Here is a 10,716-nt window from a genome sequence, read left to right on the forward strand (position 1 = left end):
TTCATTTTGTCATTTTGTCATTTTTGTCATTTTTGTCGATTTTTGTCATTTTTGTCATTTTTGTCATTTTTGTCATTTTTGTCATTTTTGTCATTTTTGTCATTTTTGTCATTTTTGTCATTTTTGTCATTTTTGTCATTTTTGTCATTTTTGTCATTTTTTGTCATTTTGTCATTTTGTCATTTTTGTCATTTTTGTCATTTTTGTCATTTTTGTCATTTTTGTCATTTTTGTCATTTTTGTCATTTTTGTCATTTTTGTCATTTTTGTCATTTTTGTCATTTTTTGTCATTTTTGTCATTTTTGTCATTTTTGTCATTTTTTGTCATTTTGTCATTTTTGTCATTTTTGTCATTTTTGTCATTTTTGTCATTTTTGTCATTTTTGTCATTTTTGTCATTTTGTCATTTTTGTCATTTTTGTCATTTTTGTCATTTTTGTCATTTTTGTCATTTTTGTCATTTTTGTCATTTTGTCATTTTTGTCATTTTTGTCATTTTTGTCATTTTTGTCATTTTTGTCATTTTTGTCATTTTTGTCATTTTTTGTCATTTTTGTCATTTTTGTCATTTTTGTCATTTTTGTCATTTTTGTCATTTTTGTCATTTTTGTCATTTTTGTCATTTTTGTCATTTTTGTCATTTTTGTCATTTTTGTCATTTTTGTCATTTTTGTCATTTTTGTCATTTTTGTCATTTTTGTCATTTTTGTCATTTTTGTCATTTTTGTCATTTTTGTCATTTTTGTCATTTTTGTCATTTTGTCATTTTTGTCATTTTTGTCATTTTTGTCATTTTTGTCATTTTTGTCATTTTTGTCATTTTTGTCATTTTTGTCATTTTTGTCATTTTTGTCATTTTTGTCATTTTGTCATTTTTGTCATTTTGTCATTTTTTGTCATTTTTGTCATTTTTGTCATTTTTGTCATTTTTTGTCATTTTTGTCATTTTTGTCATTTTTGTCATTTTTGTCATTTTTGTCATTTTTTGTCATTTTTGTCATTTTTGTCATTTTGTCATTTTTGTCATTTTTGTCATTTTTGTCATTTTTGTCATTTTTGTCATTTTTGTCATTTTTGTCATTTTTGTCATTTTTGTCATTTTTGTCATTTTTGTCATTTTTGTCATTTTTGTCATTTTTGTCATTTTTGTCATTTTTGTCATTTTTGTCATTTTTGTCATTTTTGTCATTTTTGTCATTTTTGTCATTTTTGTCATTTTTTGTCATTTTTGTCATTTTTGTCATTTTTGTCATTTTTGTCATTTTTGTCATTTTTGTCATTTTTGTCATTTTTGTCATTTTTGTCATTTTTGTCATTTTTGTCATTTTTGTCATTTTTGTCATTTTTGTCATTTTTGTCATTTTTGTCATTTTTGTCATTTTTTGTAATTTTTGTAATTTTTGTAATTTTGTAATTTTTGTAATTTTTGTAATTTTTGTAATTTTTGTCATTTTTGTCATTTTTGTCATTTTTGTCATTTTTGTCATTTTTGTCATTTTTGTCATTTTTGTTTTTTGTCATTTTTGTCATTTTGTCATTTTTGTCATTTTTGTCATTTTTGTCATTTTTGTCATTTTTGTCATTTTTGTCATTTTTGTCATTTTTGTCATTTTTGTCATTTTTGTCATTTTTGTCATTTTTGTCATTTTTGTCATTTTTGTCATTTTTGTCATTTTTGTCATTTTTGTCATTTTTGTCATTTTGTCATTTTTGTCATTTTTGTCATTTTTGTCATTTTTGTCATTTTTGTCATTTTTGTCATTTTTGTCATTTTTGTCATTTTTGTCATTTTTGTCATTTTTGTCATTTTTGTCATTTTTGTCATTTTTGTCATTTTTGTCATTTTTGTCATTTTTGTCATTTTTGTCATTTTTGTCATTTTTGTCATTTTTGTCATTTTTGTCATTTTTGTCATTTTTGTCATTTTTGTCATTTTTGTCATTTTTGTCATTTTTGTCATTTTTGTCATTTTTGTCATTTTTGTCATTTTTGTCATTTTTGTCATTTTTGTCATTTTTGTCATTTTTGTCATTTTTGTCATTTTTGTCATTTTTGTCATTTTTGTCATTTTTGTCATTTTTGTCATTTTTGTCATTTTTGTCATTTTTGTCATTTTTGTCATTTTTGTCATTTTTGTCATTTTGTCATTTTTGTCATTTTTGTCATTTTTGTCATTTTTTGTCATTTTTGTCATTTTTGTCATTTTGTCATTTTTGTCATTTTTGTCATTTTTGTCATTTTTGTCATTTTTGTCATTTTTGTCATTTTTGTCATTTTTGTCATTTTTGTCATTTTTGTCATTTTTGTCATTTTTGTCATTTTGTCATTTTTGTCATTTTTGTCATTTTTGTCATTTTTGTCATTTTTGTCATTTTTGTCATTTTTTGTCATTTTTGTCATTTTTGTCATTTTTGTCATTTTTGTCATTTTTGTCATTTTTGTCATTTTTGTCATTTTTGTCATTTTTGTCATTTTTGTCATTTTTGTCATTTTTGTCATTTTTGTCATTTTTGTCATTTTTGTCATTTTTGTCATTTTTTGTCATTTTTGTCATTTTTGTCATTTTTGTCATTTTTGTCATTTTTGTCATTTTTGTCATTTTTGTCATTTTTTGTCATTTTTGTCATTTTTGTCATTTTTGTCATTTTTGTCATTTTTGTCATTTTTGTCATTTTTGTCATTTTTGTCATTTTTGTCATTTTTGTCATTTTTGTCATTTTTGTCATTTTTGTCATTTTTGTCATTTTTGTCATTTTTGTCATTTTTGTCATTTTTGTCATTTTTGTCATTTTTGTCATTTTTGTCATTTTTGTCATTTTTGTCATTTTTGTCATTTTTTGTCATTTTTGTCATTTTTGTCATTTTTGTCATTTTTGTTCATTTTTGTCATTTTTGTCATTTTTGTCATTTTTGTCATTTTTGTCATTTTTGTCATTTTTGTCATTTTTGTCATTTTTGTCATTTTTGTCATTTTTGTCATTTTTGTCATTTTTGTCATTTTTGTCATTTTTGTCATTTTTGTCATTTTTGTCATTTTTGTCATTTTTGTCATTTTTGTAATTTTTGTAATTTTTGTAATTTTTGTAATTTTTGTAATTTTTGTAATTTTTGTAATTTTTGCCATTTTTGTCATTTTTGTCATTTTTGTCATTTTTGTCATTTTTGTAATTTTTGTAATTTTTGTAATTTTGTAATTTTTGTAATTTTTGTAATTTTTGTAATTTTTGCCATTTTTGTCATTTTTGTCATTTTTGTCATTTTTGTCATTTTTGTTTTTTTTTTTTGTCATTTTGTCATTTTTGTCATTTTTGTCATTTTTGTCATTTTTGTCATTTTTGTCATTTTTGTCATTTTTGTCATTTTGTCATTTTTGTCATTTTTGTCATTTTTGTCATTTTTGTCATTTTTGTCATTTTTGTCATTTTTGTCATTTTTGTCATTTTTGTCATTTTTGTCATTTTTGTCATTTTTGTCATTTTTGTCATTTTTGTCATTTTTGTCATTTTTGTCATTTTTGTCATTTTTGTCATTTTTGTCATTTTTGTCATTTTTGTCATTTTTGTCATTTTTGTCATTTTTGTCATTTTTGTCATTTTTGTCATTTTTGTCATTTTTGTCATTTTTGTCATTTTTGTCATTTTTGTCATTTTTGTCATTTTTGTCATTTTTGTCATTTTTGTCATTTTTGTCATTTTTGTCATTTTTGTCATTTTTGTTATTTTTGTCATTTTTTGTCATTTTTGTCATTTTTGTCATTTTTGTCATTTTTGTCATTTTGTCATTTTTGTCATTTTTGTCATTTTTGTCATTTTTGTCATTTTTGTCATTTTTGTCATTTTTGTCATTTTTGTCATTTTTGTCATTTTGTCATTTTTGTCATTTTTGTCATTTTTGTCATTTTTGTCATTTTTGTCATTTTTGTCATTTTTGTCATTTTTGTCATTTTTGTCATTTTTGTCATTTTTGTCATTTTTGTCATTTTTGTCATTTTTGTCATTTTTGTCATTTTTGTCATTTTGTCATTTTGTCATTTTTGTCATTTTTGTCATTTTTGTCATTTTTGTCATTTTTGTCATTTTTGTCATTTTTGTCATTTTTGTCATTTTTGTCATTTTTGTCATTTTTTGTCATTCTTGTCATTTTTGTCATTTTTGTCATTTTTGTCATTTTTGTCATTTTTGTCATTTTTGTCATTTTTGTCATTTTTGTCATTTTGTCATTTTTGTCATTTTTGTCATTTTTGTCATTTTGTCATTTTTGTCATTTTTGTCATTTTTGTCATTTTTGTCATTTTTGTCACTTTTGTCATTTTTGTCATTTTTGTCATTTTTGTCATTTTTGTTATTTTTGTCATTTTTGTCATTTTTGTCATTTTTGTCATTTTTTGTCATTTTTGTCATTTTTGTCATTTTTGTCATTTTTGTCATTTTTGTCATTTTTGTCATTTTTGTCATTTTTGTCATTTTTGTCATTTTTGTCATTTTTGTCATTTTGTCATTTTTGTCATTTTTGTCATTTTTGTCATTTTTGTCATTTTTGTCATTTTTGTCATTTTTGTCATTTTTGTCATTTTTGTCATTTTTGTCATTTTTGTCATTTTTGTCATTTTTGTCATTTTTGTCATTTTTGTCATTTTTGTCATTTTTGTCATTTTTGTCATTTTTGTCATTTTTGTCATTTTTGTCATTTTTGTCATTTTTGTCATTTTTGTCATTTTTGTCATTTTGTCATTTTTGTCATTTTGTCATTTTTGTCATTTTTGTCATTTTTGTCATTTTTGTCATTTTTGTCATTTTTGTCATTTTGTCATTTTTGTCATTTTTGTCATTTTTGTCATTTTTGTCATTTTTGTCATTTTTGTCATTTTTTGTCATTTTTGTCATTTTTGTCATTTTTGTCATTTTTGTCATTTTTGTCATTTTTGTCATTTTGTCATTTTGTCATTTTTGTCATTTTTGTCATTTTTGTCATTTTTGTCATTTTTGTCATTTTTGTCATTTTTGTCATTTTTGTCATTTTTGTCATTTTTGTCATTTTTGTCATTTTTGTCATTTTTGTCATTTTTGTCATTTTTATCATTTTTGTCATTTTTGTCATTTTTGTCATTTTTGTCATTTTTGTCATTTTTGTCATTTTTGTCATTTTTGTCATTTTTGTCATTTTTGTCATTTTTGTCATTTTTGTCATTTTTGTCATTTTTGTCATTTTTGTCACTTTTGTCATTTTTGTCATTTTTGTCATTTTAGTCATTTTTGTCATTTTAGTCATTTTAGTCATTTAAGTCATTTTTTTCATTTTTGTCAATATTTGAAAAACTCCATAAAAATGATGCTTATCCAAATATTCAATGCAGAATCTAGATGAGCTCTTAAATTATCAACACTTAGCCAACAAGTGCTTTTCTTCATCATTCGGACAGTTGCAAAGAACCCCTTGATTTCTGCCTGGAATCCAGCTCGTCAATCACATTCCAAGCAGCTGAAATCTTAAAATGTCATTCGCACATTATTCAAATCCTTCCCCATTAGTGTTGATCTAATTAGCTAAATCAGCTTTCAGGCGGCCAATCACCGGAAACGTCGAACCGGGCTAATGTTCTGCTGCAAACTCTTTCGCGTCTCGCTCATCCCTTCTCGAAGTCTCGTCTTCCTTCGAAGATGCTCAGCTGTCGCCATCATCGTCACCGTAATTGGTAATCCCAAAACTCACACGTCTCATTATAATTCAGTTCAGAATACTTCACCATCGGTGGATTGGGAAACGTCCTGTTTGCCGCACTTTCAAATAGACTTGGCATCAGCGGGATGCGGAAATTCTTCCTCCTGCTTAGAAGAGTAGAAGAGCAGTCAAGAAGCGCCCTAATGCTGTGAAGTGTTTTCAAATCGGGGAGGGTTGCGACCTAACCTAGCGCATGGAACATTGGTGACAGTTGCCCTGTTTCTTGTGATTCGAGCAGCTCACTTCTATTATTATTGAACCGGGCAAATTTGCGAAACCGTTGAGGGTCCTGCCTGACTATGGATACAGAAATGAGATACGGTATGGATGGAAGAAAATGCTGAAAATAGACACTCGGTTTGTTCCGCTCCAGTTTGTTCCCTTTCCGATCAACAGGGATCTTGCAGCTTGGTGTCCTGATTAGATTACCTTATTTTGCCAACGCTAGTTTTTGGTGGACCAGATCGAGTTTGCTATGGTAGAGGGACATTTTATCATTGAAATGAAAAAAAAAATCATGAAATTATTGTTTGTCGGTTTCAGCAAAGTGCACCCTACAACCTGAAGAACCTAAACACTAGTTGAACAAATTTGAAATCATTATTGAAGTGCTGCCAATAAGCATGACGGATGGATAATCCAAGCATATATCAATCGCTATTGTAACCTGACCTTTATACATGACTTGACGAGAACAAGTGTGATTATAATATCAGTTTCCGGTACAAATAGTATTCTTTTTTAACACATCACAAAAGTTTCAATATACGAATATTGGAAGTACTCAACGAATATGTTTTAAACTTTTTACTAAATTTTGATTTTTAACCATTGAATTCCACGTCTCATAAATCCCAAATAATGAAGCTTTCCAATCTTTCTAATAAAAAAATCCGTACTTATATGTTAGGTACTGATAATGTTAAATAAAGGGTGATACGGTCAAAATATGGTCAATATCAACTTGACATATTTCTTTCAATTTTGCAACCTGAACACCCCTCATTTGAAGGTGTGTGTGTGTGTGTGTGTGTGTGTGTGTGTGTGTGTGTGTGTGTGTGTGTGTGTGTGTGTGTGTGTGTGTGTGTGTGTGTGTGTGTGTGTGTGTGTGTGTGTGTGTGTGTGTGTGTGTGTGTGTGTGTGTGTGTGTGTGTGTGTGTGTGTGTGTGTGTGTGTGTGTGTGTGTGTGTGTGTGTGTGTGTGTGTGTGTGTGTGTGTGTGTGTGTGTGTGTGTGTGTGTGTGTGTGTGTGTGTGTGTGTGTGTGTGTGTGTGTGTGTGTGTGTGTGTGTGTGTGTGTGTGTGTGTGTGTGCGCGCGTGTGTGTGTGTGTGTGTGTGTGTGTGTGTGTGTGTGTGTGTGTGTGTGTGTGTGTGTGTGTGTGTGCGCGTGTGTGTGTGTGTGTGTTGCTCCTAAGCCGCTGAGACGACAAAGAGAGTTGCCGGTAGTTTCAAGCGAAACCCTAACCTCTCTCTCCGAGATGTCGCAAATAAGCTGGGTGTACCGTCTATAACCGTGCATCGAGCCAAAAAACGAGCCGGACTAGCGACTTACAAGAAGGTAGTGACTCCAAATCGTGATGATAAACAAAATATGACAGCCAAAGCGCGATCCCGGAGGATGTACACGACGATGCTGACGAAGTTTGACTGCGTGGTAATGGACGACGAAACCTACGTCAAAGCCGACTACAAGCAGCTTCCGGGACAGGAGTTTTATACGGCAAAAGGAAGGGGAAAGGTAGCAGATATTTTCAAGCACATGATACTGTCAAAGTTCGCGAAGAAATATCTGATTTGGCAAGCCATCTGTACCTGTGGCTTGAAAAGCAGCATTTTCATAGCTTCCGGGACTGTCAATTAAGAAATTTACGTCAAAGAGTGTTTGAATAAACGTTTGCTTCCTTTCCTGAAGAAACACGGTTGTTCCGTACTGTTTTGGCCGGATTTGGCATCTTGCCATTACGGTAAAAAGGCCATGGAGTGGTATGCCGCCAACAACGTGCAGGTGGTTCCCAAGCACAAGAACCCTCCCAACACGCCAGAGCTCCGCCCAATTGAGAAATACTAGGCTATTGCTAAGGACGAGCAGCAGTTCTGGCTTTCTGCGCCGAAGAAGGTGGACAAGGTGGCTGTACAAAATCCGATGGCAGTGGTTAAGCGTAAGGCCCGGCAATTCGGATTTGGAAAAGCGGAAGCCTAACTGAATATTTTTCCTGAATTTTATACTAATTAAACTTGAAAAAGAAATTTAATTTGAATTTTTAAATAAACGATTTCACTGACTTACACGCGTTTTCCCTTGACCAAATTTTGACCGTATCACTTTTTAGTAAGGTTTATTTCGTTAAACCAAGTTTTAATAAAATCAGCAATGTTGTAGCAATAAAATAGAGTTACATGTAGTCGCTAAGGCAGAAGATAAAATAGCCGACGTTTTGGTTGTAAAAGGGTGATCTAATATCTCGTGTTCCAAAATCCAGACAGGATCGGATTGAAAGAGTAGGACCAACATAAAGAGAAAAGCTGAATTGTATATCTAAATATAAGTCAATGGTTTATCCGGTTCAAAGGACCAAAAGCTTTTCCCGGTTATCTGATAAAATTTGGAATTTAACACTGATCATAATTTCTTTAAGGTTGTTGACTCGAAAGTTTACACTTTGGCTCAGCGCATGCACCACTGTCGTCTTTCCAAGAACTTCCTTTGCCAGCACCTTGCAAGCCACACTCAGAAATCGTCTTGTTTATACATTCTTTTTAATTAATTATATCAGTGTACCAACCATTTAAACTCAACACTCAACACTCAATTTAAAAAAATAACGGCAACTTGCAGCTTGGTGATTTTTTTTTTAAACAGGCGACGTGTATGATTTAAGTAAGGTGGAGGGCAGGGCAAAAGTGTGCTTTGTATTTTGGAATCTTCTTCTATCTATCTATCTATCTATCTATCTATCTATCTATCTATCTATCTATCTATAATATATAAAGATGAGTTGGACTATATATGTTTGTTTGTATGCACCTTATACAAATCCACAACACTTAACCGATCAGCCTTAAATTTGGTACAGTTATGTGTTTGGATAAGGTTTTAGTAATAGTTTTGAGCCTTTCCCACCTAAGAAAAGGACCCTTCCATACAACTTTCGTTTTTATTCACACGAATCAAAAGTCATGGCACCCATTTTGCCAACCGTTTTTCGTTTCCTTTGGCGGGGTTGTTTTCACCATCACCATGGGCTGGGCATTAGAAACGACCATCTAGAGTTCACGTGAACTGGATAGAAAATCAAAGCCTGCTAGCGATTTAAAAATTCATAGCGAAGTTTTTGGCGGGTTTTTTTCCTTCTACTGTTCTAAGCACGTGGTACTGATACGAGGTATTTGATTGCAATAATGAGCCTTAATTAAGTATTGAAAAATACAATTACCCTTTTAGGAATTTATTGACTAGAATTTCAGTGGTTTTCAAGTCTTCCCTACCGCCGCCCAGGGGCTTTGAGAGTCTACAAGGTTACACAGTGAACTGAAAAATGAACAGTGAATAACTATTTGGACTGGAGGCTGAAAAACTAATGAACAGCGTTTTCATAGATCCCAGATTTTAAGAACCAATCATTTTCATATTTTTAGGATTCCTTATAAAGAAAGAAAAATTAATAAGATTCAGAGTTATACGTTGAAGGCTGCAATTTCAATGCTTTGATAGCCGCCGGGAAATTTAAACGGGGGAGTAGAAATTTTATTAGATGATTAAATCTGAGGTTTTAAGCTTTATACAATTCTATTTTATTGACCAATTTTAACTTTTGATTTATTTTTGGCCAACAATGTGTTCAATTCTACCATCCAATTTGGAAAAATATCGTTTGGTAATGCGAGTTCAAACAAATGATATCAAAGAATTTTAACATTGATCACTCTTCAAATTAATTAATAGATTGATTGTGTCCGAGGATAAAAAAAACTTAAATAGAACTCAAATAAGACCATTTCCATAACATTTAAATGGTAATTTCGGTTCAGAGATGATTTATTTTTGATAACTTCAAGAAACTTGTAGTAAAACTTTCTACATTTAAGAAAAACTAATCATAAAACAGTGTTCAATTAAAAAGCGAAAAAAGCACACAATTAAAAACATGCAAAATGAATCTTAAACATAGTTCAACAAGGTTTGGAAGTGTTTTCTGGAAATTTTTAAGTGAATAAAACTTAAATATACCATTGTACAAGGAGGTCATCCATCTTGAAAAGTGGGATAATCTCCAAAAGAGATTTTCATCGAATGGAGGATGGGTAAGATAGAAAATTATTTTATCATTTGCATTTAAAAAATTAAAGGCCAAATCTATTGAGCTACTTAGAAAAAAGGTGGGTTAAAAAAAATTTTTTTGGGATAGGGAAAGGGAAAGAAAATTATTTTGAAATGCTATTGATAATCCTCAAAACTATATGCTTCTTCAAAAAAAAAAATTAAATCGATAAACACAGTGAATAATTTCAATAAAAACTTTCAAAAGACTTACAAAACATACGTGGCCAAACATGAGCCAAATTTCTTAAAATGATGAATATAAAGCTTCCAACATTTCGAAAAATCAAACGACTCATTTTGATTTATTTTTTGTGAACCCGAGCAAGGCCGGGTAAAATAAGCTAGTGTAATATAATTGCTAAGTTAACTCAGCTTTATTTTTAATTCTCTGTAATGATTACGATAAAATCTGGTCTTAAGGGGGGAGTAGGGTCTAACACTTTCAAAAAATCGTTTTTTTTTATTTTCTTATTGTAAATCATTTCAAGAATGTTGTGTCAAATTTTCAAGTCAATCGATGCAAAACTGTAGAAATTATAGGCCTTTATCTCCTCTTATAGGCCTTTATTCTCTTATCTAAGCAGAAACTTCAAACGCGTTTTTCTCGAAAGCACATTTTTTTAGTCCGTGGACATCGCCATTTGAAAACTACTTCATCGGTTCTTTTCAAATTTGGA

This window comes from Uranotaenia lowii, chromosome 2, assembly GCF_029784155.1.
Source record: "Uranotaenia lowii strain MFRU-FL chromosome 2, ASM2978415v1, whole genome shotgun sequence".
Taxonomy (NCBI): domain Eukaryota; kingdom Metazoa; phylum Arthropoda; class Insecta; order Diptera; family Culicidae; genus Uranotaenia; species Uranotaenia lowii.